The 25,754-nt window shown below is 36.2% G+C and overlaps 1 long non-coding RNA gene across 1 annotated transcript; it reads left to right on the forward strand.

Annotated features, from left to right (window-relative positions):
• Nucleotides 1-141: 141 nt before the first annotated feature.
• LOC309960896 lies at nucleotides 142-25,754 on the forward strand. Its single transcript, XR_014326146.1, has 3 exons — nucleotides 142-424; nucleotides 1,240-1,310; nucleotides 25,656-25,754. It is a non-coding gene; the product is annotated as an uncharacterized lncRNA (long non-coding RNA).

The following is a 25,754-nucleotide window of genomic DNA, read 5'->3' on the forward strand; positions in this document are numbered from 1 at the left end:
GGGGTACTGTGGCTCCTGCATCCTTGCAAATCCTCTCCCGCCACCCTCTAGTTTTAATAACAATGGAGTCGCCCGTGGTGCGGAAGTGGGGTTGGGTCTGAGTGGGCTGGAGAGCGGCGAAAGGGCCTGGGGCGTCAAGGGCTAGGAGCTGTGGAAGGGCACTGCGTGTTGGCCACCCCCGGATGCAATTCCAGCCTCCATGCACCGCCAACAGCCCTCGCGACCTGTGTCGCACCGGCTCACTCGCCTGGTCCACGAGCAACAGGTTCTGAGGCCGGGGTCCTCGGGCGCTGGTGGCTCCTCCTGCCCATGGTGCTCATGTGCGTCTGGGGCCGGCCTGCGAGTGGCCGGGTGCATCCAGCTAGTGCGTGTTCTGCAGCCTGACAAACCTCTGGACTTGCAGTAAAGTCAACTGTTGGGCCAGGTGCTTCAAATTTTGCTTTTAGTCAAACATGCAGGAAGTTGGGAGCAGTAGTTTTACCTGAAAAGGGGAGAGGGAGCCTAGTATAAAGTCCGTAAATACATTAAATTTTAGTTTGCCCCATATCCTACAAATAAGGGTAACTTCGTTACCTTTTATTTTGTATAAGGAGATCTATGCAAACAAGTTATCAGAACAAGTACGGTAGTTTTTATTTATCGTTGATTTCATCTTTAAGTTAGGCTGTAAGGTTTTATATATTGAATAGATCGTGGCGAGCCGCTGAAATGGCGAGAAAGGAATAAATTGAGTTGGAAACAATTTGCTGCTTCTCTCATCTTGTGCTCTTCCTCCAGCACTCGGTGGAAGAGGGCTTTACGTGGAGGCGTTTATTGTGAACTTCTTTCAGGTCCTGAAGGGAGAGATCTGGAAAGGTTTGAACAGAGAGATAAGTGATTATTCCCAAGCCTCATGAAAAAATAAAACCTGCTGATAGCATCTTATCTCCATTTGTGGTGTTTCCTCTGTCTCCTGCAGGTAGCGTTTGCTAATCAGAGCCCTGCCCTACATTAATTCTGAGTCAGATACTCAGTACGTATTTATGAAGAACCCACTCTACTTGGCTCTGATTCGGAGGCTGGGATTAGAACAAAGAAAATGTATTTCCAGCATTCATGAAACATTGCAGGGTAGAGCAGGACTCAAAGGTGTTTATTTCAGTGATGGTCTTGATTTACAAGTATGGTCTTCTAAAAGTAAGAAATGAACACACAGCCTTTTCAGGACAGTCATCACTGGCCCTTTTTATTCCTTTCCAGGTCCGGGATCTCCTTGTATAAAGCAGACTCCCTCTGGCTTGATGAACATGCATCTGAAAAAAAATAAAAGGGTAAGTACAACAAGGAAATAGTTTTAAAAAATCAGCTCTAAAAGTTAGTGAACAGAACCCAGAGAAAAATGCAGTGCTTTTGTGATTAACATTTTAGATAGAATTTTATATAAAGCCAGAACCAGCTTCTATTCAAAATCAGTGCACAGCAGCATACCAGTATTTGGTTAATGAGCAATCACCTTTGTAATTCCTATGGACCCTGAAATGAAGTTCAATTCTGCTTATTTACAGATAGTAATTAACTGGAGTTCCAGAGATTACCTCTGTTTTCTATAGACCAATCTATTTTATATATGTCTGTGTGTTTCCCATTAACAACCCATCGGCAAAGTTGACAACATACATCATTCATACAGGAAATGACAAGAGTCTTTCATACACAGAAGAACATTTCATGATATAGTCCATAGCTCACTGTGTGTCCTTTCCCAAGTTACGCTGTCACTTTATCCGTAATGGCAGGAGTATCCTACCTAACTCATTTCTGTTTTGTTTGTTTGTTTTGTTTTCCCCAGTTTTGTTTTTTAACACCTTTATTGGAGTATAATTGCTTTACAATGTTGTGTTAGTTTCTGCTGTATAACAAAGTGAATCAGCTATACGTATACATATATCCCCATAATCCCTCCCTCTTGCATCTCCCTCCCACCCTCCCTATCTCACGCCCCCCAACTCATTTCTGAAAAACCATTCATTTCTGATTGTTAGAAAGCACACGTGTTTTTATTGGTTCAGAACCCTGATTGAAGTTGAATGTTGTACTAATCTGCATGTGCTTGATTTCAAAGTCCTCTCAGATCTCCTCATCTTCCATTGCACAGTGCGCTAGCCCCTGGCAGGGAGCTCTGGTGCCAGCAACATGACCTTGTCACAGAACCTGTAATACAACTCAGATGTCAGCAAGATCATTTAAAAACATTCAGGTCCTGCGACTGCACCGTTGATGGACCTAGAAGGAAGCGGGTTATTCAAGAATAACTTTTCCAAGGGCCAGGTTTTATCCTCCACAAAGTATCCATTGAATGCATAACATGTGTGAAGTGCCCAGCCAGAATGCTAAGTTACAAAGACAATGCATTTGTTAAAGTAACCAGCAGTGTAACAAGATGGCTGACACTTAATGCCAAGTAGGCCAGCAGCAACACTAGAAGCATTGAGAGAAGGGGAGATTCCAAGAGCTGAGTGATCAACATACTTGAGCTAGGTTTTGAAGTAGGGGTTAAGTCGGTAGAAGTGAAAAGGAATGCTTGGCATATAGTTAAGTGCTCAATTATGATTTTTTAATGAATGGTTAAGGAAATGGAATGATAGAAGACTATATATGGTTGGGGAGAACCAAGAGACCAATTGGACTACAGGGATCTCACTGAGAATCTGTACACTTTATTTTTATTTTTTCTAATTTTATTGAAGTATATTTGATTTACAATGTTGTGTTAATTTCTGCTGTACAACAAAGTGACTCAGTTATGCATATATATATTTTTTTCATATTCTTTTCCATTATGGTTTATCACAGGGTATTGAATATAGTTCCCTGTGCTATACAGTAGGACTTTGCTGTTTATCCATTCTATATATAATAGCTTACATCTGCTAACCCTAAACTCCCAATCCATCTCTCCCCCCGACCCCCTCTCCTTGGCAACCACACCTCTGTCTGTTCTCTATATCTGTGAGTACGTTTCGTAGATATGTTCATCTGTACACTTAAAATGTGGGAATTGTATGTTATGTGAATTATATCTTAATAAAGCTGTTTAAAAAATTGTCTCTAGAGGTGTGAGCCACAAAAATTATCAAGTCCAGCAAGTCAAAGAGATGTTGAGCATATTCCTGTCTTGGTGGTTTTTCACTTACTAATTACGTGATGTTGCCTTGAGTTTGTTGTTGTTGTTGGGGACACCGAGAATTAAGAATTGGTCCTTCTTGGGAGGAACTCATAGTTAACTAGGTGACAGAGGCATGCTCACTAATTTACTAATTTATGATATACCCAGGAGTGCTTTGGGAACTTACATCCTGAAGGTAGTTGGAGATGTACTTGAGAACCCTGCTTCTGATTGAGAAGGAGGAATGCAAAGTTGAATACTATACGACTATAGAATACAGATGCTGGATAATGCTGGCAACTACATTCTAAATTCTTTTGCAAAAGCACAAAATAATGGGGTAAATTAATCTTAAAGTTTAGATAATTATATCTTTTAGTTTAAAATTGAGGTTAAGATATAACATAAATTCTATCTAGTCGCAAAGCTACCTGGTTATTGTAAGAAAAGATGCTTATTACCTTTGGTGTGTGGTTGGTATATTGATTCAATGGATGGTGAAGATACTGTTATGGTTAAGAGATTATTATGACATCATTATGGTATGGTTAAGATATTATTATGCTGTTGGGCTTGTAAGGCATTTTCCCCAGGTCTTCCCATCTTGATTGCTCTTTTTCTATCACCATCGTTTACATGCACACCTCTCCGGTGCACCAGCAAGTTCTTTAGGCTCAGTTTTAAAAATATGTCTTACTTCTATCCACATTTCATCTCCACCTCTACCTCGTACAGGCCCCCATCATCGTTCACCTGCAGTAGCCTCCTAACTGATCTCCCTGCTTTTACTTTTGTCGCCCATTCATAGTTATTATTATTTAAAAACACAAATGAGTTCATTATTTTAGGATGAGTCAATGTCATTATTATTATTTTAAAAAACAAATGAATTTTAATTTCTTTAAAACACAAATGAGTTTATGTCATTTCTTAGGACTTCAGTGGCTTCCGGCGGCACCTGGATTGAAGCCCAAACCCTTCCTGATCTTGCCCTTGCCTGCCTCTCAGGCTCATCTCCTTTTACCCCTTATTTGGTCATTGGGCTCAGATTATCCCAGCCCACCCCAGCTGATATTGCCCCACTTCCCCAGTGCTAGCCACCACCACATTGCCTTAGTCTGTTTTTCTCATAGCCCTTATCTCTGAAGTTTTCTTGTTTGTTGGTTTACCTGTTTATGATAAATAGGTCTTGCTCTGTTGTCTTACTTATTACAATTTGTCTAACGTTAAGAACAGTGTGTGTCAAATGGCACAGGATCAATAAATATTTGTTGAATGAATGAATGAACTGGAAAATGAGTGTACTGTGAATGATCTGGTTCCTTAAGATTGGAGACTGGAAATAAGTCAAAGAATAGATAGTATTTTATTTGAATAGATAATAAGTTTTACCCTTCATAAGCATGTATACTGGAATATATTACTTTGTCATGAAATAATAGAACATATTTGCCATGAAGTACTTGATACCAGAAGAAGCTTCTGAATACCATATTGGCTTTTGTTAAAATCAAATGATCGAATTTTTAAAACAATAGACTGATTGGAGTAGCTTGTTCTTGCTGGACTCACTGTAACAAAACCCATATAACAGAGATGTGTGTGCAAAGATATTCACTGAAGCATTGTGTAGGGGCAAAAAGAATGTAGTCATCACCATGTGCTGATATGGAAAGAGTATCAAAATATATTAAGTAAAAAAATGCCTGTAATAAAACAGAGTGTATAATATGATTCACTTTGGTAAATAAATGAATTTTATATATATATTATTTTATAGAAAAGCATAAAACAATAATTTACCTTTGGGTGGAAGGACTGGGGTAGTGAGGAGGGAGGTTCCTATTTTTCCTATTTGATACTTTTCTGCATTGTTTGCATTTTCTAACTATAAGATTTTTTAAGTGTCAATAGGGATTATTTGGATTTTGCTTTTTTTTTGTATTAATAAGTGTCATGTCTTTAAAGCACTCATGTTTTTAAAAGTGCACTCAGAAACCATCAGAATATTCAAGAGAATTTAATCAGAATAAGAAATGCCAGATGAAAAAACAAAACAAAACAAAAGAAAAACTGATTTCAACCAAAAGCTCTAAATCCACTGTCACTGAATAATCCAGTCACTTATTCTTACTCATAATGTTAAAATCAATACTTTTCTCTCATGCCTGTGATTCATTTCTCATGAGTTTACCATTCTCTTTCCAAACATGTTAGCAAAGTTTTAAGTCAAAGTTATAATGTCTTTAAACATTATTATCTTCTTCATATAGTGGGAATTTCCAACAAAAAATAGTACAATGATTTTTTTCTTCACTATAATTGAAAATATTTTGCTCCTGTTTAAATGAAATGAGATTTAAAATGTTGATTTGTTTTATATGAAAAGACTCAATAGAAAAGAATTTTAAAATATACTCCAGTACATTTAAAATAGTGTTTGATTCACACACAAGTTTTCAGAAAAAACATTTACTGAATTTTTTACTCAAAAAGTAAATGAACGTTCAAGGCAAAATAATCCTGGTATTGAGATCTTGAATTCAGACTTATCATTTCAAACTGATAAGAGACTAACTAAATGGCATGATTTTTACTTTAAAAACTTCCATTCTACCAGAGCCAGGAAGTGAAAATTAATTCTTAATTTAGAAGTGCTGTTTCTTTTCCCAAACTTAACAAAACAACATTCCAGTAATGCTGAGTCTCTGTAAAATATTATTGTAAAATATACTTCATGGATAATACATTTACTGTAGTATTTTCATGAATTCTGATACTTTAAAAAGCAGCTTTATCGAGGTATAATTGACACACAATAAACTTAATATGTTTAAAGTGTAGAATTTAATAAGTTTGGACATACATATAAACACCTACGAAGCCATCACCACATTCAAGATAATAAACATATCCATCATTTCCAGAAATTTCCTCTTGCCCCTTGGTATGGTTGTTATGTATAACTAGAGATGCTTTTTCTTCATGCATTCAGTGCAATTTATTGAGTGCCCACCACGTTCTAGATACTGAGCTGAGTATTTAAGATTGAATGGTCAGCTAAACCAATAGGTTCTGGACCAATGAAAAATTATGATCAAATGATTATGTAAGTAAATAAATATAAAATCACAACTGTATATCATATTCTAATGGAAAGATAGTCTACACCTGTATATATTGATTGTACTTAAAAGTATTTCTGGGTTTTCACACTTATATCTGGAACTCTTCAAAAATGTGTATATGTACCTTTATAATATATCTGAAAATAGACATTAACATTTTATTTCTACTGGATGTTATGGCATTTATCTTGAAAATGGTGTCATGTTTCTTATATGAAAAGGATAACCAGTGAAGACAAGACATTTTATTTTAATTTATTTCTTTGATGTTTACCAGAAAGCCAATATTGGAAATGAAAAAACTCTTAAGAAAATTTCACTTCTTTTTCTTGCCATGTCATATTAGGTGTTATTTCAAAGGAGAAGAGGTGATAATAATGAGGTAAAAGTATTGAAAGAAAGGAATGTTTATTAAAAATTGAATATAGTGGTAAATGACATAAATATGATTATGAAATACAATTTTGTAGTTCCATCACTTTTAATTTGGAAAGAATGCCAGGCTTAAGATGGTTTCCTGATGAATTGAAATAAGCCATAGCTATCAAATGTGAAATATTTGCCGATTGCTTTTGTGCCTCTTGGATGATATATCCACTGCTCAGGTTCATAACTCACTGCAGCGTTTAGCAGATATATTGGAAAATCACAATGTTGTTTTTTTCCCTCTGACCCCAGAAATTCTCAGGAACAACATTTGCTGGAAAGAGGAATCATTTATCACTGTAGATTCTTTCCAACTTTGAACTCTGAGGAAATCTACCAAATGGAGAAAGAGAATCAATACTTAACTCAGGATTACATTTTAGTATTCACTCTAAAGAAAGAAAACACTATAAAGAAAAGGCGTAAAGAAGGTAAACCAGCTATAGATTCAGGGCTTGTGGAAGCTGGATATTCCGGAGGCAGGAGTGAAGTGAGCTAGTGCCAAGGACGGGAGCAGAGGCTTGGACCTGTTGGATAGATCTGCTTCTGGACCTAGGCCTGAAATGTCAGCTCCTCTTCCCTGCCTGTGTTCTCTTGTCTGTTTTTCATTTAGTCTAACCTCTTAAAAGCTGACCTTTGCCTGTTAAATTGGAACCTCTTTCCTCCTGTTCCTGAATCCATGCTATTCTGATTCCAACTTGCCTCCCAGGCTTTCAGCAGCCATATAGCCTCTAATTGAAGTGGCTGCAGTCTGTTGCCTGCATAGCCCCTCAAGGTTTCCAGTGCCGCTTGTTTTAATCCTGTGCCTAGTGTTGGCCCCCATTGGCTTCTTCTGACTTCCCCTTTTGTGTGTGTGTGTGCATGTGTGTGTGCGTGCGTGTGTGTGTGTGTGTTAATTTCTGTTGTACAGCAAAGTGATTCACATACATATATATGCTTTTTTAAATATTCTTTTCCATTATGGTTTATCACAGGATATTGAGTATAGTTCTCTGTGCTATACAGTAGGACCTTGTTGTTTATCCATTCTATATATAATAGCTTACATCTGCTAACCCCGACCTCTCACTCCATCCCTCCCGCAACCCCCTCCCCCTTGGCAACCACTAATCTGTTCTCTGTGTCTGTGAGTCTCCTGACTTGCTCTTGATCTAAAATGACAGTGAAGGAGGAAAAGGGAGACCTGTAGGTTGAGAAATACTGAGAAGATTTGAATAAGTACATGGGAACCAAATTATGGAGGACCATGCAAATCAACAGAGGTGTTAGAATGAATGCACAAGGTGAAAGGGAGTTACAGTAGGCCCTAGGTAGCACAGGATAAAATTGTGTTTTAAAAAGATTTTTGTGGTGGTAACAATATGGAGCATGAATTACAGTAGAAGTAAAGAGATCAAGATGGAGACGTCAAAGATCTGTTCAATTAACAGAGGAAGTGATGATTTTTAAAAAATTAAGCTTGAATGTAACATGAGGCATTTTTCATAATACTTATGGGACTATGGAGAGTAAAGGACAATAGTCTGTTTATCTGAAAAGAAAAGATAATCTTCTCTGTGTAGTTACAGATATAAGTATAGATATAGATATGATTATGTTTGAACTTTTTACATGTTGGGTCGATTTTTTATTGAACCAGAAATTCTGACATTCACGGAGGGGAGATTACCTTCATTACTTTCTTTGAAAGGTGCTAAGTGTATGTTATATTTTAGCATATGCTTAATTGACAGAAGTGTTTTGTTTATCTTTTAATGTTACCATAGCTTTCAGTAGTCTGAAAAAAACGTATGATTAATCTAAAAACCTCATTGGTATCAATCCTGACTTAATGAAAAGAACTGGAATCAGAAGACCTGGTTTGCACCTCAGTTCTGGTTCTTTCTAGTGGTTGGATTTTGAGAATATCATTAAAAAACCTTTCAGAACCTCAGATTGGCTAGTGGGTTAACATACAGGCTTTACAATCAAACAACTAGGTTCATATATAGGTTCTACCACTTACCAGTAGTATGACTTTGGCCAAGTTACCTAACTTCTCTGTGCCTCAGTTTCTTCATATGTAAATGGGGACTAATTATAATACCTATTTTATCAGAATGTTGTGAGAAGTACATGAGATAATTTATTATAATGTACAAATTTTAGCTATTATCATCTGGTGCATCCAAACTGTTTTTATACTCTGAGTGACGTAAAATTAAATGATTTTAGGTACTAGAGGCATTTCCCTCAATATTGCCTTTCTTTGTATAGTCAAATAACATACGTTTACTTAATTTATTGTTGATAAGTTATTAGTTATTAAGGTGACTTCCTGTTTTAAAGACAAATAAAATTTAAACATTTATACACCAACAAATTGGACAACCTAGAAGAAATGGATAAATTCCTAGAAACATACAACTTACTAAGACTGAATCATGATGAAATAGAAAATCTGAACAGACAGATTACTAGCAAGGAGATTGAATCAGTAATCAAAAACCTCTCAACCAACAAAAGTCCAGGACCAAACAGCTTCATGGTAAGTTCTACCGAACATTCAATGAAGAATTGTTACTAATTCTTCTCAAACTCTTCCAAAAAATAGAAGAGGGGGAACTCTTACACACACATTTTATGAGGCCAAATTTACCCTGATACCAAAACCAGACAAGGATACCACAAAAAGGAAAATAATAGGCCAATATCCTTGATGAACATCAATGCAGAAATCCTCAACAAAATATTAGCACACAGAATTCAACAATACATTAAAAGGATCATACATCATGATCAAATGGAATTTATTCCATTCATTTAAATGGTTCAGCGTCTGCAAATCAATCAGTGTGATACACCATATTAACAAAATGAAGGATAAAAATCATATGATCATCTCATAGGTGCAGAAAAAACATTTGACAGAATTTAACATCCATTTATGATAAAAACTTTAAACAAACTGGGTATAGAGGGAACATACCTCAACATAATAAAGACCATGTATGACAATCCCACAGCTAACGTCATACTCAACAGTGAAAAGCTGAAACCTTTTCCCTTAAGATCTGGAACAAGACAATGCTGTCCACTCTTACCACTTTTATTCAAGATAGTATTGGAAGTCTTAGCCAGAACAATTAGACAAGAAAAAGAAATAAAAGGCATCCAAATTGAAAGGAAGAAGTAAAACTGTCAACATTTGCAGGTGACATGATATTATATATAGAAAACCATGAAGACTCCATCAAAAAGTGTTAGAACTAATACATGAATTCAATAGTTGTGGGATGCAAAGTAAATACACAAAAATCGATTGCATTTTACACTAATAACAATGTATTAGGAAGAGAAATTAAGAAAATAATTCCATTTACAATTGCACCAAAGAGAATAAAATACCTAGGAATAAATTTCACCAAGGAGGTAAATGACCTGTGTATTGAAAACTACAGGATATTAATGAAAGAAATTGAAGAAGACATAAATAAATGGAAAGACATTGCATGCTCATGGATTGGAAGAATTAATATTGTTAAATTGTCCATACTACCCAAAGTAAAATATGGATTTTACTGCAGTCTCTATCAAAATTCCAATTGCATTTTTCACAGAAATAGAACAAATGATCCTAACAATTGTATGGGATCACAAAAGAGCCTGCATAGCCAAAGCAATCTTGAGAAAGAAGAGCAAAGCTGGAGGCATCACATTCCCTGATTTCAAACTAAACTATACTAATTAAAACAGTATGGTACTGGCATAAAAACAGACACGTAGATCAATAGAACAAGATAGAGAATCCAGAAATAAACCCACACATATATGGTCAATTAATTTATGACAAATGAGCCAAGAATATACAATGGGGAAAGGACAGTGTCTTCAATAAATGATGTTGGGAAAATTGGATAGCCACTTGTGAAAGAATGAAACCAAATTACTATCTTACATCATACACAAAAATTAACTCAAGATGAATTAAATTTGAGCATAAGACCTGAAACCATAAAACTCGTAGAAGAAAACATAGGCAGTAAGCTCCTTGACATAGGTCTTGGCGCTGATTTTTTGAATCTGACACCAAAAGCAAAAGAAATAAAAGCAAAAATAAACAAGTAAGACTATATCAAACTACAGAGCTTCTGTACAGCAAAGGAAACCATCAACAAAATGAAAAGGCAGCCTATTGAATGGGAGAAAAGAATTGCAAATCATATATCTGATAAGGGGCTGATATCCAAAATATAAAAAGAATTCATACAACTCAATAGCAAGAAAACAAACAACCCAGTTAAAAATAGGCAGAGGATCTGAATAGACATTTTTCCAAAAAAATACAACAGGTACATGAAAAGATGCTCAACATCATTAATCATCAGGGAAATGCAAGTCAAAACCACAATGAGATAGTGACCTCACAGCTGTTAGAATAGCTATTATAAAAAAAGACAAGAAAGTTTTGCGAGGATGTGGAGAAAGAGGAACCCTCATAAACTGTTGGTGAGAATGTAAATTGGTACAACCACTATGGGAAACAATATGGAGGTTCCTCAAAAAATTAAAAATAGAACTGCCATATGATCCAGCAATTCTGCTTCTGGGTATTTATCTGAAGAAAACAAAAACACTAATTTGAAGATATATATGCACTCCTATGGTTATTGTAACATTAGTAGCAATAGCTAAGATAAGGAAACAATCTTAAATGTCCATCAGTGGATGAATGCATAAAGAAATTGCATATATATAGAGAGAGACATAATGGAATATTATTTAGCCATAAAAATAATGAAATCTTGCCATGTGTGACAACACAAATGGACTTCCAGGGCATTATGCTAAGTGAAATAAGTCAGAGAAAGACAAATATCATTTGATCTCTCTTATATGTGGAATCTAAAAATAAACAAATGAACAAAAAATAAAAACACAATAAGCTCATAGATACAGAGATCAGATTGGTGGCTGCAAGAGACAAGGGTTGTTGGGGGGTGGGAAAAATGGGTGAACTTCTTTTTTAAATTTAAACAAATTTAATAAAAATTAAAAAAGAAAAAATCTTAGGGGTGAAAACAAGACTCACAAAAGCAATGGATGAAATAAACATAGAAAGGTCTTCTATTTCCATTTTGTCTCTCTTTAAAATCAGAAAAGGGAAAAATTAAAGAATTAGAGGTCTCTGAAGAGAGATGGTACTTAATAGCATTATGGAAGCATCAGTCTTTGAGTTGTGTACAGACTGCACTGTGAGGGAAGGGTGGCATACCATATTAGGAAGCTGCTGTGGCCGTCTTGTCGATGTTAGTTTTCCGTGTTGTTGAGGACGGCTTTTGGATCCCGAAAAAGTTATCCAAAGCAAACTTTATTTTTAAAATTTAATATTAAATGTATTAAATTTATATATTAAAAACATAGTTCTTTCTTAAGCTTTGAAATTCAACTTAATCATTTTATTCGACTTAAAAATGTAGCAAATTTTAAGAATTACTTTAAGGAGGTGTTAATGTTTGATTCTTTTCATAAACAAAAACTCCTTTAAATGTTTTAAACTACACTTATTAAGTTGGTACATTTTGTTTTCTTTTTAAGTCCTTTACTCACCTGAAAGAGCCTTCCAAGTACTTAAGTAACCATTAAAATAGGATAAATTTAACTTATAAAAATAAGTCTTAGGCTTTCTTAAATTTTCTAATACTGGTGGATCTCAACATAATTTCTTTGACTAAATCAATTATTCAGTCCTGTCAGTTTAGTTTGGAATCACAAGGATGAAATATTTTTGTAATAGGTAGAATTCTCTTAAATACATTGATTATTTCTAAACTTTACTAAAAAATATTAGTACTATAAGTTTGATTTACTTAACCATATGAATGCATCATTCTCCAGGTTTAAAGCTAGTAATTCTCTTGAAAACAATTACGTCATCCACACAATTTTAGGGTTAGCATTACAAGCACTTTTGGAGATTACACTCTCAGTTGGCTGAGGTTGAATATTAACCAGAGATGTCATTTAGGACATCTGAGCTCTAGAACTACAGATACCCTTGAAATTTTTCTAGCATCTGTGTCTGTCAACAGGGCTCATTCTCTAGATTCAAGTAATCCAAATACTTCTCTCCATGTACAGAAGTCCATATTTGGTCCATTTGATTCATTTCAACTAATCCATTACTGTGTTATTCTATTTTCATTCTCTTCATATTTATTCCTGTCAACATTAATGTGTACAGTTCTTTCAACAACATTGGATTGGATTTTGTTTATTTTCCAAGGCTTTTTCTAATTGGTTACTTTTAGTTTTAAGATCTAGTTACCCTGAATGATGATGGTGAATTGAATAGAAACAAATGGAGAAATGGAGAGTTGTCCTGAAGGGAGCATAGAGAGTAGATGTTAGGGTTGGTGATGGATTCTTAGAAAAGGAAACACTGAGTAAAGACCTCAGAGGTAAGGTGGAGCCCTCAATCCCGTTACTCCCCCATCTCTTCAATCCCCAGAACACAGCTGTCAAAACTACGTGAAAAGTACTTTGTTGAGAGTTTTGGAGTTACTGAAAGGGATTATATAAAATGGAAAATAAGAGGATGTTTCTTTTTAAATTTATGGCACTTAAGAAAGACTTTTATGCTAAGTAATTGACCTAATGCCTTTCTTATGAAAGACATTGAGGCAATTTGTTCCATAGACCTTACGGAGTCCTTCCCTTCTGTTATGTGGGAAGCTTAGTTCCTGAAGGAGATCAAAGTCACTAAACTTAAAAAAATACCATTATCACACCTATAAATTAATATTAATTTCTTAATATTATTACACATCTAGCAAAAGCTGAAAGTTCTTTAACTTTTAGGAATTCTTTGCAGATAAGTTGAATGGAAGATGAGGGGAAATATTCTCATTATAGAAAAACTCTCGCTGTTGGAACAAATGAACAGTCATAGTGAAAGGAAACATTTTACTCAACATATAAGAAATCTTACTGCTTCTAGTATTTCTTTGTAGATTAGATAGTGGAAAAATTTATAGAGTAAACCATAGGTATTTCTTTTTCAATGTCTGCTTCCATAACAGATGTTTAGGGAATGTGTGTGTTGGCAATGAGATACCACTTTCAGCAAGAGAAAACAGGAGTAGCACACTTACTGAAATTTCCATTCTGCCAAAAACCTGGTCCAATGCATGTTTCACCCTAAATATTAAGGGGGAAAGCTCATTTCACATTCTCTCAATTTCATCGCAGTTTGTTTTCTGGCATTGGGAACGAAATAGGGACTTTTGCTTTTGTTTCTGTTTTTTTCTTATCACAATGCAGTAAGACTCGGAACAACTGACAACTGAGAATGTTGAAACAGTGAGTGAATTATTTGGATTGGTCACCTTGAAGAAGCCTAAAGAATTTGGCAGGCATTCAAAAGCCAGAGATTGAACGAGTTAAGGGTAAAATTGACCTGTCTTGCAGCTTTCTGTCCAAAGGACTGCCTCCTTCTATTGCAGCTTTGGAGTCTGAATTCTCTTGTTTAGAACACTGAGAAGTTTTGAAAGCCCTGCCATATATCCATAAAACTCTATCAAGCAAGGTCGAGGAAACTGCTTCCTTCCACGCATACACAGGTATCCAGGCAGCTTGCTCAGGCATACAGAGAGCAACTCAGAGCAAAGCAGCCTGTTCCCCTTGAGCTCTGTTCTCTTATTTCCTCGGAGTACATTCAGCCATCTGAGCATCTGACTCAGACATAGCAGAGATACTGTTGCTGCCAGAGGGTAATAGTTTGTTCTGTTTTCCTGGAATGCCCTTGCACTGAGAACATTAGAGGCTGGGGGGAACTCAATGAATTTTCCCACTAAGTGCATTTCTCACTAGCTCTTCCTGCCTCTTATTTCTTCCTATGCCTCTTATTTCTTCCTCCCATTTTAGAGGGAACAGCCATCCCACTTTTTAGGCCACCAGCTTGTCTGTGGAATCGGTTGAGTGCATTTAATGCGTACAGAAGAGATGCTTACAGAGCAGGTAGCAGAACTAAGAATAGGAAGTTTCATTTTTCCAGTCCCTTGGAGAACGAGATATTTCATGTAAGTGTATTTTTCTAGACAGCTGAAACTTCTGCCCTAAACATCAAAATTTGTTTTTAACTTAGGGAAGTGGTATAGCGTAGTGGTTAAGCACACAGACAGATTGTCTGACTCTGCCACTTTCTAGCTTTGTAACTTTGGGCACTGTACTTAACCCCTCTTGCCTCAGTTTCCTTATCTGTAAAGTGGGGATAATAATAGGCTCTATCTTATAGAGTTTTTGTGAGGATTAAACAGGATTCAGCGGGTTAATGTATGTAAAGCCCTTAGAACAATGCCAAATATGTTAAATCATAGAAGAGTTGTTACTATTATTAGTAATTCAACTATTTGTATACAAATATTGCTACAAAATGGTACTCATTGTTTTACAGAATATATTGAACATTGAGTATCTCAGTGCCTTTGCACGCAGAGAAGTAGTATAGTCATGCCTTCAGACAGTGCTATGAAGATGTTGATGATGAAATAATAGTTAATATTGTTTACTGAGCAGGTTTCATGAATGTTACTGGTAATTCCTACAATGAACCTCTAAGATAGGTGTATTTGTAAATAGGTTTGGAGGATTTAAGTACTTGCCGAACTTCATGCATCTAGAAGCAGACGATTTGAGATCCAGACTCAGGGCTGTGTGACTCCAGAGCTGGTGCTCTTGGTCACCTCACCACACCGACTGGTGGCTAGGATTTCTTGTCCTCACACCAGTGTTTCTTAAACTTGGGTGTGTGTTGGAATCACCCTGACACTGGCTAGACTGCCAGCTTCCACCTCAGAGGCTGAGATTGGTGTATTAAGTTGCTAGGTGACGTTGATGCTGCTGGTACAGAAATCATTCGTACTTTGGGAACTGCTAGCCTACAGTAAATCACCCCAGGCTATTTTCAATACCATTCTTTAAAAAACTGTCTTTTTACCATCAGTTGCCCCTTGAAGCTATCAGTGTGTGCTTTTGCTTTCAAATTCCATCACACACACATTCACCTGTTTTAAAATCCTCTGTGACTCACATCTTATGGTATTGAACTTGTGGATTTTACGAGCAGCAGCTGCCCTTTGGAAGTTTCTTTCACTTGCTGCTCAGTTCCCTGGTGCACTTGGTTCTTTAACTCTGCTAGGAGCTTGACTTACTTCCTTGCATGTTGCTTCTTTATGTTTTAATGAAGGAAAAGTTTTGAGTGACTAAGCTTAATGGATTTAAAATCTCCATCACATGCCACGTGCTCTCCTTTTCGATGTTGAGGGCTTCACAGCATCAGAGATGATTCTATAATAGAGCATAGCAAAATCTAACACACCCTGGCTTGGCTTTTTAGACTCCTTAACACAGGGATCTCATTCCAAGAATCTGGTGTTTTGCATCTGTTTCTCCATATCTAGTCCTGTCTTTTATCAATATAGTTCTAAAATCCTGTGTCAGCCATGGAATCATCACAGAATTAGGTCTAGCAAGATTTTTTTCTTGGTAGAATGGTTTTTTTTTTTTCCTCTTACAATAACAGACTATGTAGATTCTTGATTCCTGAGCTGTTCCTCTATAGCTTAACAGTATAAGAGACAGAAAGCTCACAATTGTGGCTTCCTCCAATGTGATTCCTCACTCTATTAAAGAATGGATGACTTTGGGTGTACTTCCGTGAGAAACCAGGGCATGAGGAGCTATGTTGGCTCACTTGTTCCCTCGATCTCATATTTATCTTTTGCATTGCTTTTTTGGCTGTTCGTGGTAGATTGAAGTAAACATAACCTTAAACATAGCTCAAGTCATCGTTCTAGACCAAACTTTGTGGTCTGGCTAATTCATATTCCCTCCCGGTTTCCTGTTATAAACCCATACTTTTATTTCTGTATTGCTCAATACTTTAAACATACATCCTTTCTGTATTACTGTATGTCACTCATCTTCTATCCCTACTCTGTTCCTACCTCTGGACTTAATGTTGAAAGAGAAAAATAAAAATTTATTAGTTTAAACCCCTGTATTGGGGTTTCTATTACTTTTAACTGAATACATTCCTTAGCTGATCCTCTTATATTATCAGAATTCTGTAAAGTAGGACTATTCTAGGATTAGTTACTTTAGTGGCTCAACAAAGTCATCAGAAACTGGGATTCTTGCCCTCTTTCTATTTATCCATTCCCTGCGCTACAGCGGATTATCTCATGGTTGCTTGATGACTGCAACAGTGCCCTACATCACATATGCTCATATTAATGTCTATGTTGGGTCTCTCTCTCTCTCTCTTTTTTTTTTTTTGGCTGTGTTGGGTCTTTGTTGCTGTGCATGGGCTTTCTCTAGTTGCGGCAAGCGGGGGCTACTCTTCATTATAGTGCATGGGCTTCTCATTGCGGTGGCTTCTCTTGTTGCAGAGCATGGGCTCTAGGCGCGCAGCCTTCAATACTTGCAGCACACGGGCTCAGTCATTGTGGCTGACGGGCTCTAGAGCACAGGCTCAGTAGTTGTGGTGCACGGGCCCAGCCGCTCCGCGGCATGTGGGATCTTCTTGGACCGGGGCACGAACCGGTGTCCCCTGCATCGGCAGGCGGACTCTCAACCACTGTGCCACCAGGGAAGCCCTGTGTTTAGTTTTTTAAGGAACCTCCATATTGTTCTCCATAGTGGCTGTATCAATTTACATTCCCACCAACAGTGCAAGAGGGTCCCCTTTTCTCCACACCCTCTCCATCATTTGTTGTTTGTGGATTTTCTGGTGATGCCCATTCTAACTGGTGTGAGGTGATAACTCATTGTAGTTTTGATTTGCATTTCTCTAATAATTAGTGATGTTGAGCAGCTTTTCATGTGCTTCGTGGCCATCTGTATGTCTTCTTTGGAGAAATGTCTACTTACGTCTTCTGCCCATTTTTTGGATTGGGTTGTTTGTCTTTTTAATATTGAGCTGCATGAGCTGTTTATATATTTTGGAGATTAATTCTTTGTTGATTCGTTTCCAAATATTTTCTCCAATCCTGAGGGTTGTCTTTTCATCTTGTTTGCAGTTTCCTTTGCTTTGTAAAAGCTTTTAAGTTTCATTAAGTCCCATTTGCTTATTTTTGTTTTCATTTCCATTACTCTAGGAGGAGGGTCAAAAAAGATCTTGCTGTGATTTATGTTAAAGAGTGTTCTTCCTATGTTTTCCTCTAAGAGTTTTATAGTGTCCAGTCTTATATTTAGGTCTCTAATCCATTTTGAGTTTATTTTTGTGTATGGTGTTAGGGAGTGTTCTAATTTCATTTTTCTACATGTAGCTGTCCCGTTTTCCCAGCACCACTTACTGAAGAGACTGTCTTTTCTCCATTGTATATCCTTGCCTCCTTTGTCATACATTAGTTGACCCTAGGTGTGTGAGTTTATCTCTGGGCTTTCTATCCAGTTCTATTGATCTGTATCTCTGTTTTTGTGCCAGTACCACACTATCTTGATTACTGTAGCTTTGTAGTATAGCCTGAAGTCAGGGAGTCTGATTACTCCAGCTCCGATTTTTTCCCTCAAGACTGCTTTGGCTATTCGGGGATCTTGTATCTCCATACAAATTTTAAGATTTTTTGTTCTAGTTCTGTAAAAAATGCCATTGATAATTTGATAGGGATTGCATTGAATCTGTAGATTGATTTGGGTAGTATAGTCATTTTTACAATATTGATTCTTCCATTCCAGGAACATGGTATATCTCTCCATCTGTTGTTATCATCTTTAATTTCTTTCATCAGTGTCTTATAGTTTTCTGCATACAGATCTTTTGTCTCCCTAGGTAGGTTTATTCCTAGATATTTTATTCTTTATGTTGCAGTGGCAAATGGGAGTGTTTCCTTAATTTCTCTTTCAGATTTTTCATCATTAGTGTATAGGAATGCAAGAGATTTCTGTGCATTAATTTTGTACCCTGCAGCTTTACCAAATTCATTGATTAGCTCTGGTAGTTTTCTGGTGGCATCTTTAGGATTCTCTATGTATAGTATCATGTCATCTACAAACAGTGACAGTTTTACTTCTTCTTTTCCGATTTGGATTCCTTTTATTTCTTTTTGTTCTCTGATTGCCATGGCTAGGACTTCCAAAACTATGTTGAATAATAGTGGTGAGAGTGGACATCCTTGTCTCGTTCCTGATCTTAGAGGAATGCTTTCACCATTGAGAATGATGTTTGCTGTTGGTTTGTCATATATGACCTTTATTATGTTGAGGTAGGTTCCCTCTATGCCCACTTTCTGGAGAGTTTTTATCATAAATGGGTGTTGAATTTTGTCAAAAGCTTTTTCTGCATCTATTGAGATGATCATATGGTTTTTCTTCTTCAGTCTTTTAATATGATGAATCACATTGATTGATTTGCGTATATTGAAGAATCCTTGCATTCCTGGGATAAACCTCACTTGACCATGGTGTATGATCCTTTAATGTGTTGTTGGATTCTGTTTGCTAGTATTTTGTTGAGGATTTTTGCATCTATATTCATGAGTGACATTGGTCTGTAGTTTTCTTTTTTTGTAGTATCTTTGTCTGGTTTTGGTATCAGGGTGATGGTGGCCTCATAGAATGAGTTTGGGAGTGTTCCTTCTTCTGCAGTTTTTTAGAAGAGTTTGAGAAGGATGGGTGTTAGCTCTTCTCTAAATGTTTGATACAATTCACCTGTGAAGCCATCTGGTCCTGGACTTTTTGTTTGTTGGAAGATTTTTAATCATAGTTTCAATTTCATTACTTGTGATTGATCTGTTCATATTTTCTATTTCTTCCTCGTTCAGTCTTGGAAGGTTATACCTTTCTGTGAATTTATCCATTTCTTCCTGGTTGTCCATTTTATTGCCATAGAGTTGCTTGTAGTAGTCTCTTAGGATGCTTTGTATTTCTGTGGTGTCTGTTGTAACTTCTCCTTTTGTATCTCCGTTGGATACAATTTTCTTTAGATATCTAAAATATCTAAAGTCGCTGCGTTGTTTTATTAATAATATGCATATTTTGGCTTGTTAAAAATCATTTCTTAGTAAATGATTACACTTACAAATATAAATTTAGTTGAATCATTGCCTCTATTGAATATCCAGTGATCAAGCATTGTCACTTTCAAAAGGTCTTTATATCAAAGCAGTCTTTCTCCTACTCCCTCTTAGAAATAAGTTATGAAAATGAAAGGGCATGCAATATATTTTTATCTCATATGAAATTAACATTAACACTAGGAAATTATTTTAAATATTTTACGGAGTCTTGTTGAGATCCAGATCAAAGCACCTTTATGGCTGCCTTAGGATGTAATGTGCCAGTACCAAGCATCAGCTTTATTTTCATTGGATTCTGTATAGGTATTATTTCTAGGTGTTTGAATGTTTTCTTAGGTAAGATTACTTAGAATACATCCCAATGATTAGACCATAATGAAAGACAGTTTACATAGCTGAGTATTATCATCTTTCAATGGTAGGCAGTATAAATGGGAATAGACTAATAAAAGCAAACAAAAAGGACAGAAGCAACAACTAAAATTTTTTTTAAATCTTAAAAATTACATTTATCAAGGCGAGGATTATTCTTCATAATTTTATCTGGAAATGGGTACAATATTGGTAGGTAGGAATGTGTAGTAGATTATTGTGTTTAATATTACTTTGTATAAAAATATTGGCATTCGTGTTCATAGGACCACTGTGGTTTTTATTTTTATGAAGACCCAGTAGCAAGCACATTTGTAACATGAAAGAGTTGGATACAATTCCGTTTACATAAACGCAACCTCATACACAGAGCTCATTAGTTTATCCTCAACTGATATATAAATTATTGAACCAGTCTTGATCTGCCAGCTAAGTGGAATATGAGATCTCACAGCAATATTTATTAATTTCTATGAGGACTTTATTTCTGCCCTGCTTCTGAAAGATACAAAGAGGAAATTGCAGCTTTTGTGGTTTCTTAAGGAATGAATACAATCTAAATGACCCTAAATTTCAGAGCAGGAGTTGAACTTTAGGATTTCTTTTGTTGGCTTACCTCCAGCTGCCTTATAAGAAGAACATGATTTTTGGTTCATATTTATATTTTCAGATGTTGACTCATCCCCTTCACTGATTTTGTCTTTTTATTTAAGAAAATATCCTTCATGAATGATTGAATTGTTAGACTCATGCATCCATTTGCTCTGTCTCCTGATATTACAAAGACTTTTTTCAGAAAATGACATTACAAGATTCCTGGCAGATGATTGGATTGGCAAATAATTCAGGCAGATGTGAAAATAGTATCAATGACAAATAAGAAAAATTCAATACATATAACAGTACCAAGCATTCATGAGGATGTGGGGGAAGATGAAACCACATACATGTTGGTTGGAGTGTAAATTGGTTTGCTGACTTTGGAGAGCAATTTGTGATTACTTTGTAGAGGTGAATTTGCACCTGGTGTCCATCCTACTATTTTATTACTTCTTTACCCTAGAAAACCCCAGGCATTTGTGCACAGGGAGAGTCTTTGAGCAGGTTTGTAACAAGGGAAATAATCCGTTTAACAGTGAATAAATGTATAAACCATTGTTTATTCAAACAATTACTATGCAAAGATTTGTAATGAATGTTCCAGATCTACAAGAGTAAGTATGGTTTATTTCAAAAATGCAATGCTGAATAAAAAAGAGTAAGTTGCAAATTATACTTTAAGTATAATTCATTTATGTAGAATTTAAAAATAGTACTATTTATGGATGCTACATATGTAATGAAGTAGAAGAATGTCATGAATCTAATACACATCAGCATTAAGATAGTGGTTACTGCTGGGGAGGAAGATGGCAGATTGAGGGTAGAGATATAGGTGTAACATTTCATGTTTTAGAAAAGAAAGTGAGAGAATTGAAGTAAAGAAAGCAAAATATTAGTGTATGCTTAATCTTGGTATTTTAGCATTGTTACACTTACAGGTATCTGTCACATTGTATTTTGTACTCATATTTTTAAATGGTTTTATAGTTAAGGAAAAAAAAGTCCTAATTACTGGTTGTGAAGGGCTGAGTTCAACCAGGTGAATGTCAACTTCATGGGGTAAAATCACCCCATGAAGTAGGGAATTGAAGAGGTTTTCTCCTAAGCTGGCCCAAGGGAGTAACAAGAGGAATTAATTTATCAAGGAATGAACTTTGAAGATAGACCAGGACATATTGCTATTCTCATGGGAACTTAATCTCTTTCAAATAGTCTTCTTTAAAGAAACCTTAAGAAGTTAACTTCTCCAATGCTCATATTTTCTCAGTAATAAAAAATAATGATCATAATATTGCATAAAATTTAATAAGCACTTATATTCAGATTCTGCTAATGATTTATACATTTGTCTCATCTAATCCTCACAATGTCTCTATGAAGCAGATATTATTATAAACCACACTTAAAGATGGGCCGAGTACTTTCCCTACTCACATGGCAGAGCTAGTACATTGCAATAGCAAGATTAACCATTAGAGGCCTTTACAAGAACAACAGATTAATAAGTAAATCAGTGAAACATGAAAGGTGATGGGGATGGTCCTTTCAACATCCCTCTGCTCTCATTTTATAGTAGACTGCCCCACTGAGTTGCTACCAAAATAGTTTGATAATTAATTTGAGAGATTAAGTTTATGTACTAACAGACACTGTACCATCCCTTTTGAATATAACATTTAACAGAGTTTCTTTTTGTTTTAGTGCTAGGAACTTAAAAGCTAGTGAGTATGAATATGTGAATATTCAAAATATTTTTTAAACTTATATAAACATAAGTTTATATTAACGGGCATCTGTCTGAATAGAAAAGGTATTGCTACTTCTGAATTTCCTTTCACCTCAAAAAATTCTGTTTGTGTAGTTAGATGGATTAGATATTAATTCTACTTCTGAGAAATAATAACCTTTTTATTGAGAAATAGAAATTGCTCATTTGAGCATTAAAAGATTTTAAAATTGAGAAATTGTGTAGGTAGAGTTTTGATATGATAAAATCGAAGCAGAAAAATTACCTAAAATATACTTTAAGTATATTTTTTCCTCTCAAATAGGAGAAAACTGATGAGGATGGGGTGGGATTTTGTACTGGACCAAAAAAGCTAAGTTTCTGAAGTTATTTGGGAGGAGGCTTAAGTTTTATTTTAGAATTAATTATCGTTAAATTTATTGAGCCATTCAGTGCTCCAATAAGTAATTACTATTTTCCATGCACTGGACTGTGCCTTTTTACGAGTAGGATCTCACGCAGTCCTGACAACGTTGTGTACTCATTTTGCAGATGAGAAAACTGAGGCTGTGAGAGGGGAAGTAAAGGGCTCAAGGTCACACAACTTGAGGATAGCAGAGTCATGACTCAACCTAGAGTAGGATTCAGATCCAGGTAGGCAACTCTGCTTTTGTGCCTCTTTCAGTCTGTTAAGGTGTCCCAGTGTGAAAACCTCTATAGCTGGTTGGGGGAAGAGCAGGTGAATCTGAGCTCTGAAACCTGCAACCCTGTGTGTGTGTGTGTGTGTGTGTGTGTGTGTGTGTGTGTGTCAGGCTAAGCACTTTTTGCTTCTTTATGAGAAACAGTCATAATTAAGGGCAATAGTTTAAGGATACCTCAATAAGAGAGTTCTTAAAGATGGGATAGAGTTTAATGGAAAAAAATGTTCTGCTTGGAAAACATGCTAGGGAGCTATGAATGTTTTTTTCTCCTTTTCATCCATAAAAAGATTAGAAGTGTAGCACTCTGAATTACTTTTCAGGCAGAGAAACTATAAAACACTGTGAAATAGAGAAGCAGGATTCAGAATATTGCATTTTGTTTTTTATTACAAAAGAAATACATGCACATGGTAGAAGATTAGAAAATACTGATAATAAGAAAAGAAAAAAATTTACAAAATCTGTAACTATCGTTGAGTGATAAACACCACCATTACCTTGGTGTGCATAACTCTATGTATGTTCTTTAAAAATCAAATCATGTTGTGGAACCTGTTTTGTTACCTGATTATAGCTTTTTTAAAGGTTAAAGGCATTTATTTTTGTACTTTAGGGCATAAATGGAACTACGGAAATGTTGATACAATAAGTGTGTATCCATGAGATTTTGGACTACCTTTCCATAAATCTTACTTGAATGCAGTGTTATTTTCTTCTGTTTTTTATTCAAGGTGGTGCATCACAATTATGATGTAGTTCTTCTTTTTCTAAAGATTTTCTTTTTTTTTTTTTGATGTGGACCATTTTTTAAAGTCTTTATTGAATTTGTTACAATATTGCTTCTGTTATTTTATGGTTTGGTTTTTTGGCCGCAAGGCATGTGGGATCTTAGAACCTGTACCCCATGCATTGGAAGGTGAAGTCGTAACCAGTGGACCACCAGGGAAGTTCCTATGATGTAGTTCTTGATGCTAGCTACTGGGTGACTGTCAGGACTTTCATGAAATGAACTGTGAAATTGACAAACCTATATGTCAATTATGATTCTTCCAGGATGGAAGACTAATCCAGGGCCAAAATTAAAACAGAGATAATCATAATTTTTGAAAGGTAGAAGAGATCCTACAGAGTGAGTATATATGTTACACACAAGGGAAGAGAGAAAATATTCCGAAACAGTGTCCAGGGCCATACAACTAGTTATTGGTGAGAGATTGCAACTGAAATCCAGCTGTTCTGACTTCTAGTCCATTGCTTTTTCATCTATTGCATGTGTCTCTCACTAAGGAGCCCATTTCATGAGATTGCAGAATAGAGCACTGTGTGGTCTGGCTTTCTTAGGGGCAACGTTTCCAACCTCCAGACTCCTAGCCCTACATAAAGAGAGGGCTCCTGGGAACCTCTCCACTGTTAAGAAATTCCACGAAGCAGAGTAATTGTCCCTATTAACTCTTTAAGTCCTGTCTATCATGGGAAGAACAGAATGACCATTCCTGGATCTTAGGATTTAGGACAGCCATTGGAAAGATTTTTTAATTTATTTTTAAAGTCCTATGCAATGTAAGGCATGGTGGGAGTTTAAGGTGGAGGGATAAATGTGGGGCAGAAGCTGGCCAGAAAATAGCCAAAGATTTAACTTCACCAATAGGAATGTTTTTCTTTTTTGTCCTCCCTCTGTCAGTTGTCATCATCCTCTTCATCATCACTATGATTTTTTTTAAAAAATCTAACATATCTCATACTTACTATAGTCAGACACTGAATTCGGTGTTTTCATATGCATTATCTCATTTAATCTTATGAATCAAACTTATTCCCATCGTACAGATAAGCAAACCGAGGCTCAAGTGACCTTAAGTAATTTGGTCAAGGGCTTCCTAGCTGGTAATCAAGCTAGGATTCTAACTTAAGTCTTTGGGTCTCCAGAACCCATGCTCTTTACAGTCTATTACACTATTCCTCTTATAAGCTTCCGTGAGGGGTTGAGGTTCAAAAACCCAAGTCAGATTGCAGAGTAATCTTGAACTTGATATGGACAGTGGCATCAAAAGGAGGTCTGAGTTGGGACACATGAGGTCTATGGCAGTGAGCTTTCTAGTTCACACAGTCCAATACTAGAAATTTGATTTCTCTGTCTATCCTTGAGGTCATGCTGGGAGTGGGGGTGTGAGAAGGATCCAACATGATCAGGCTGAAGGTCACAGCTATACTGTTTTTCTAGTAGGAAACATAGATGAAAATTAGGAATCAGGGCAGACATCCAGCTGGGTAGAATGGCTCTGAGATTTATGACAGATGCTCATGAAGGTACCACGGGGACACAGTTCACTCTGAACACCCGACACACAGGCATTGATGTAGCAGACCAATTCCAGAAGAAATATGTGTAGTTTTTACATATGACACCTGTTTCCAAAAAAGAAACTGTAGTGGAACTAAGTGCAGCTTACGTGTTATGCTCAGTTCTTGGCTAATGAGACACTTATGTGTGTTCAGGCTCAAGACACAGATGGGAATGGTGAGGATCTCCAGCTAAAGAAAAAAATGCAAGTGACCATGGGATGGTGAAGGAGCCTACTCAAGGTAATAGATGTC

This window comes from Leucopleurus acutus, assembly GCF_964270905.1.
Source record: "Leucopleurus acutus genome assembly, chromosome: 4".
NCBI lineage: Eukaryota > Metazoa > Chordata > Mammalia > Artiodactyla > Delphinidae > Leucopleurus > Leucopleurus acutus.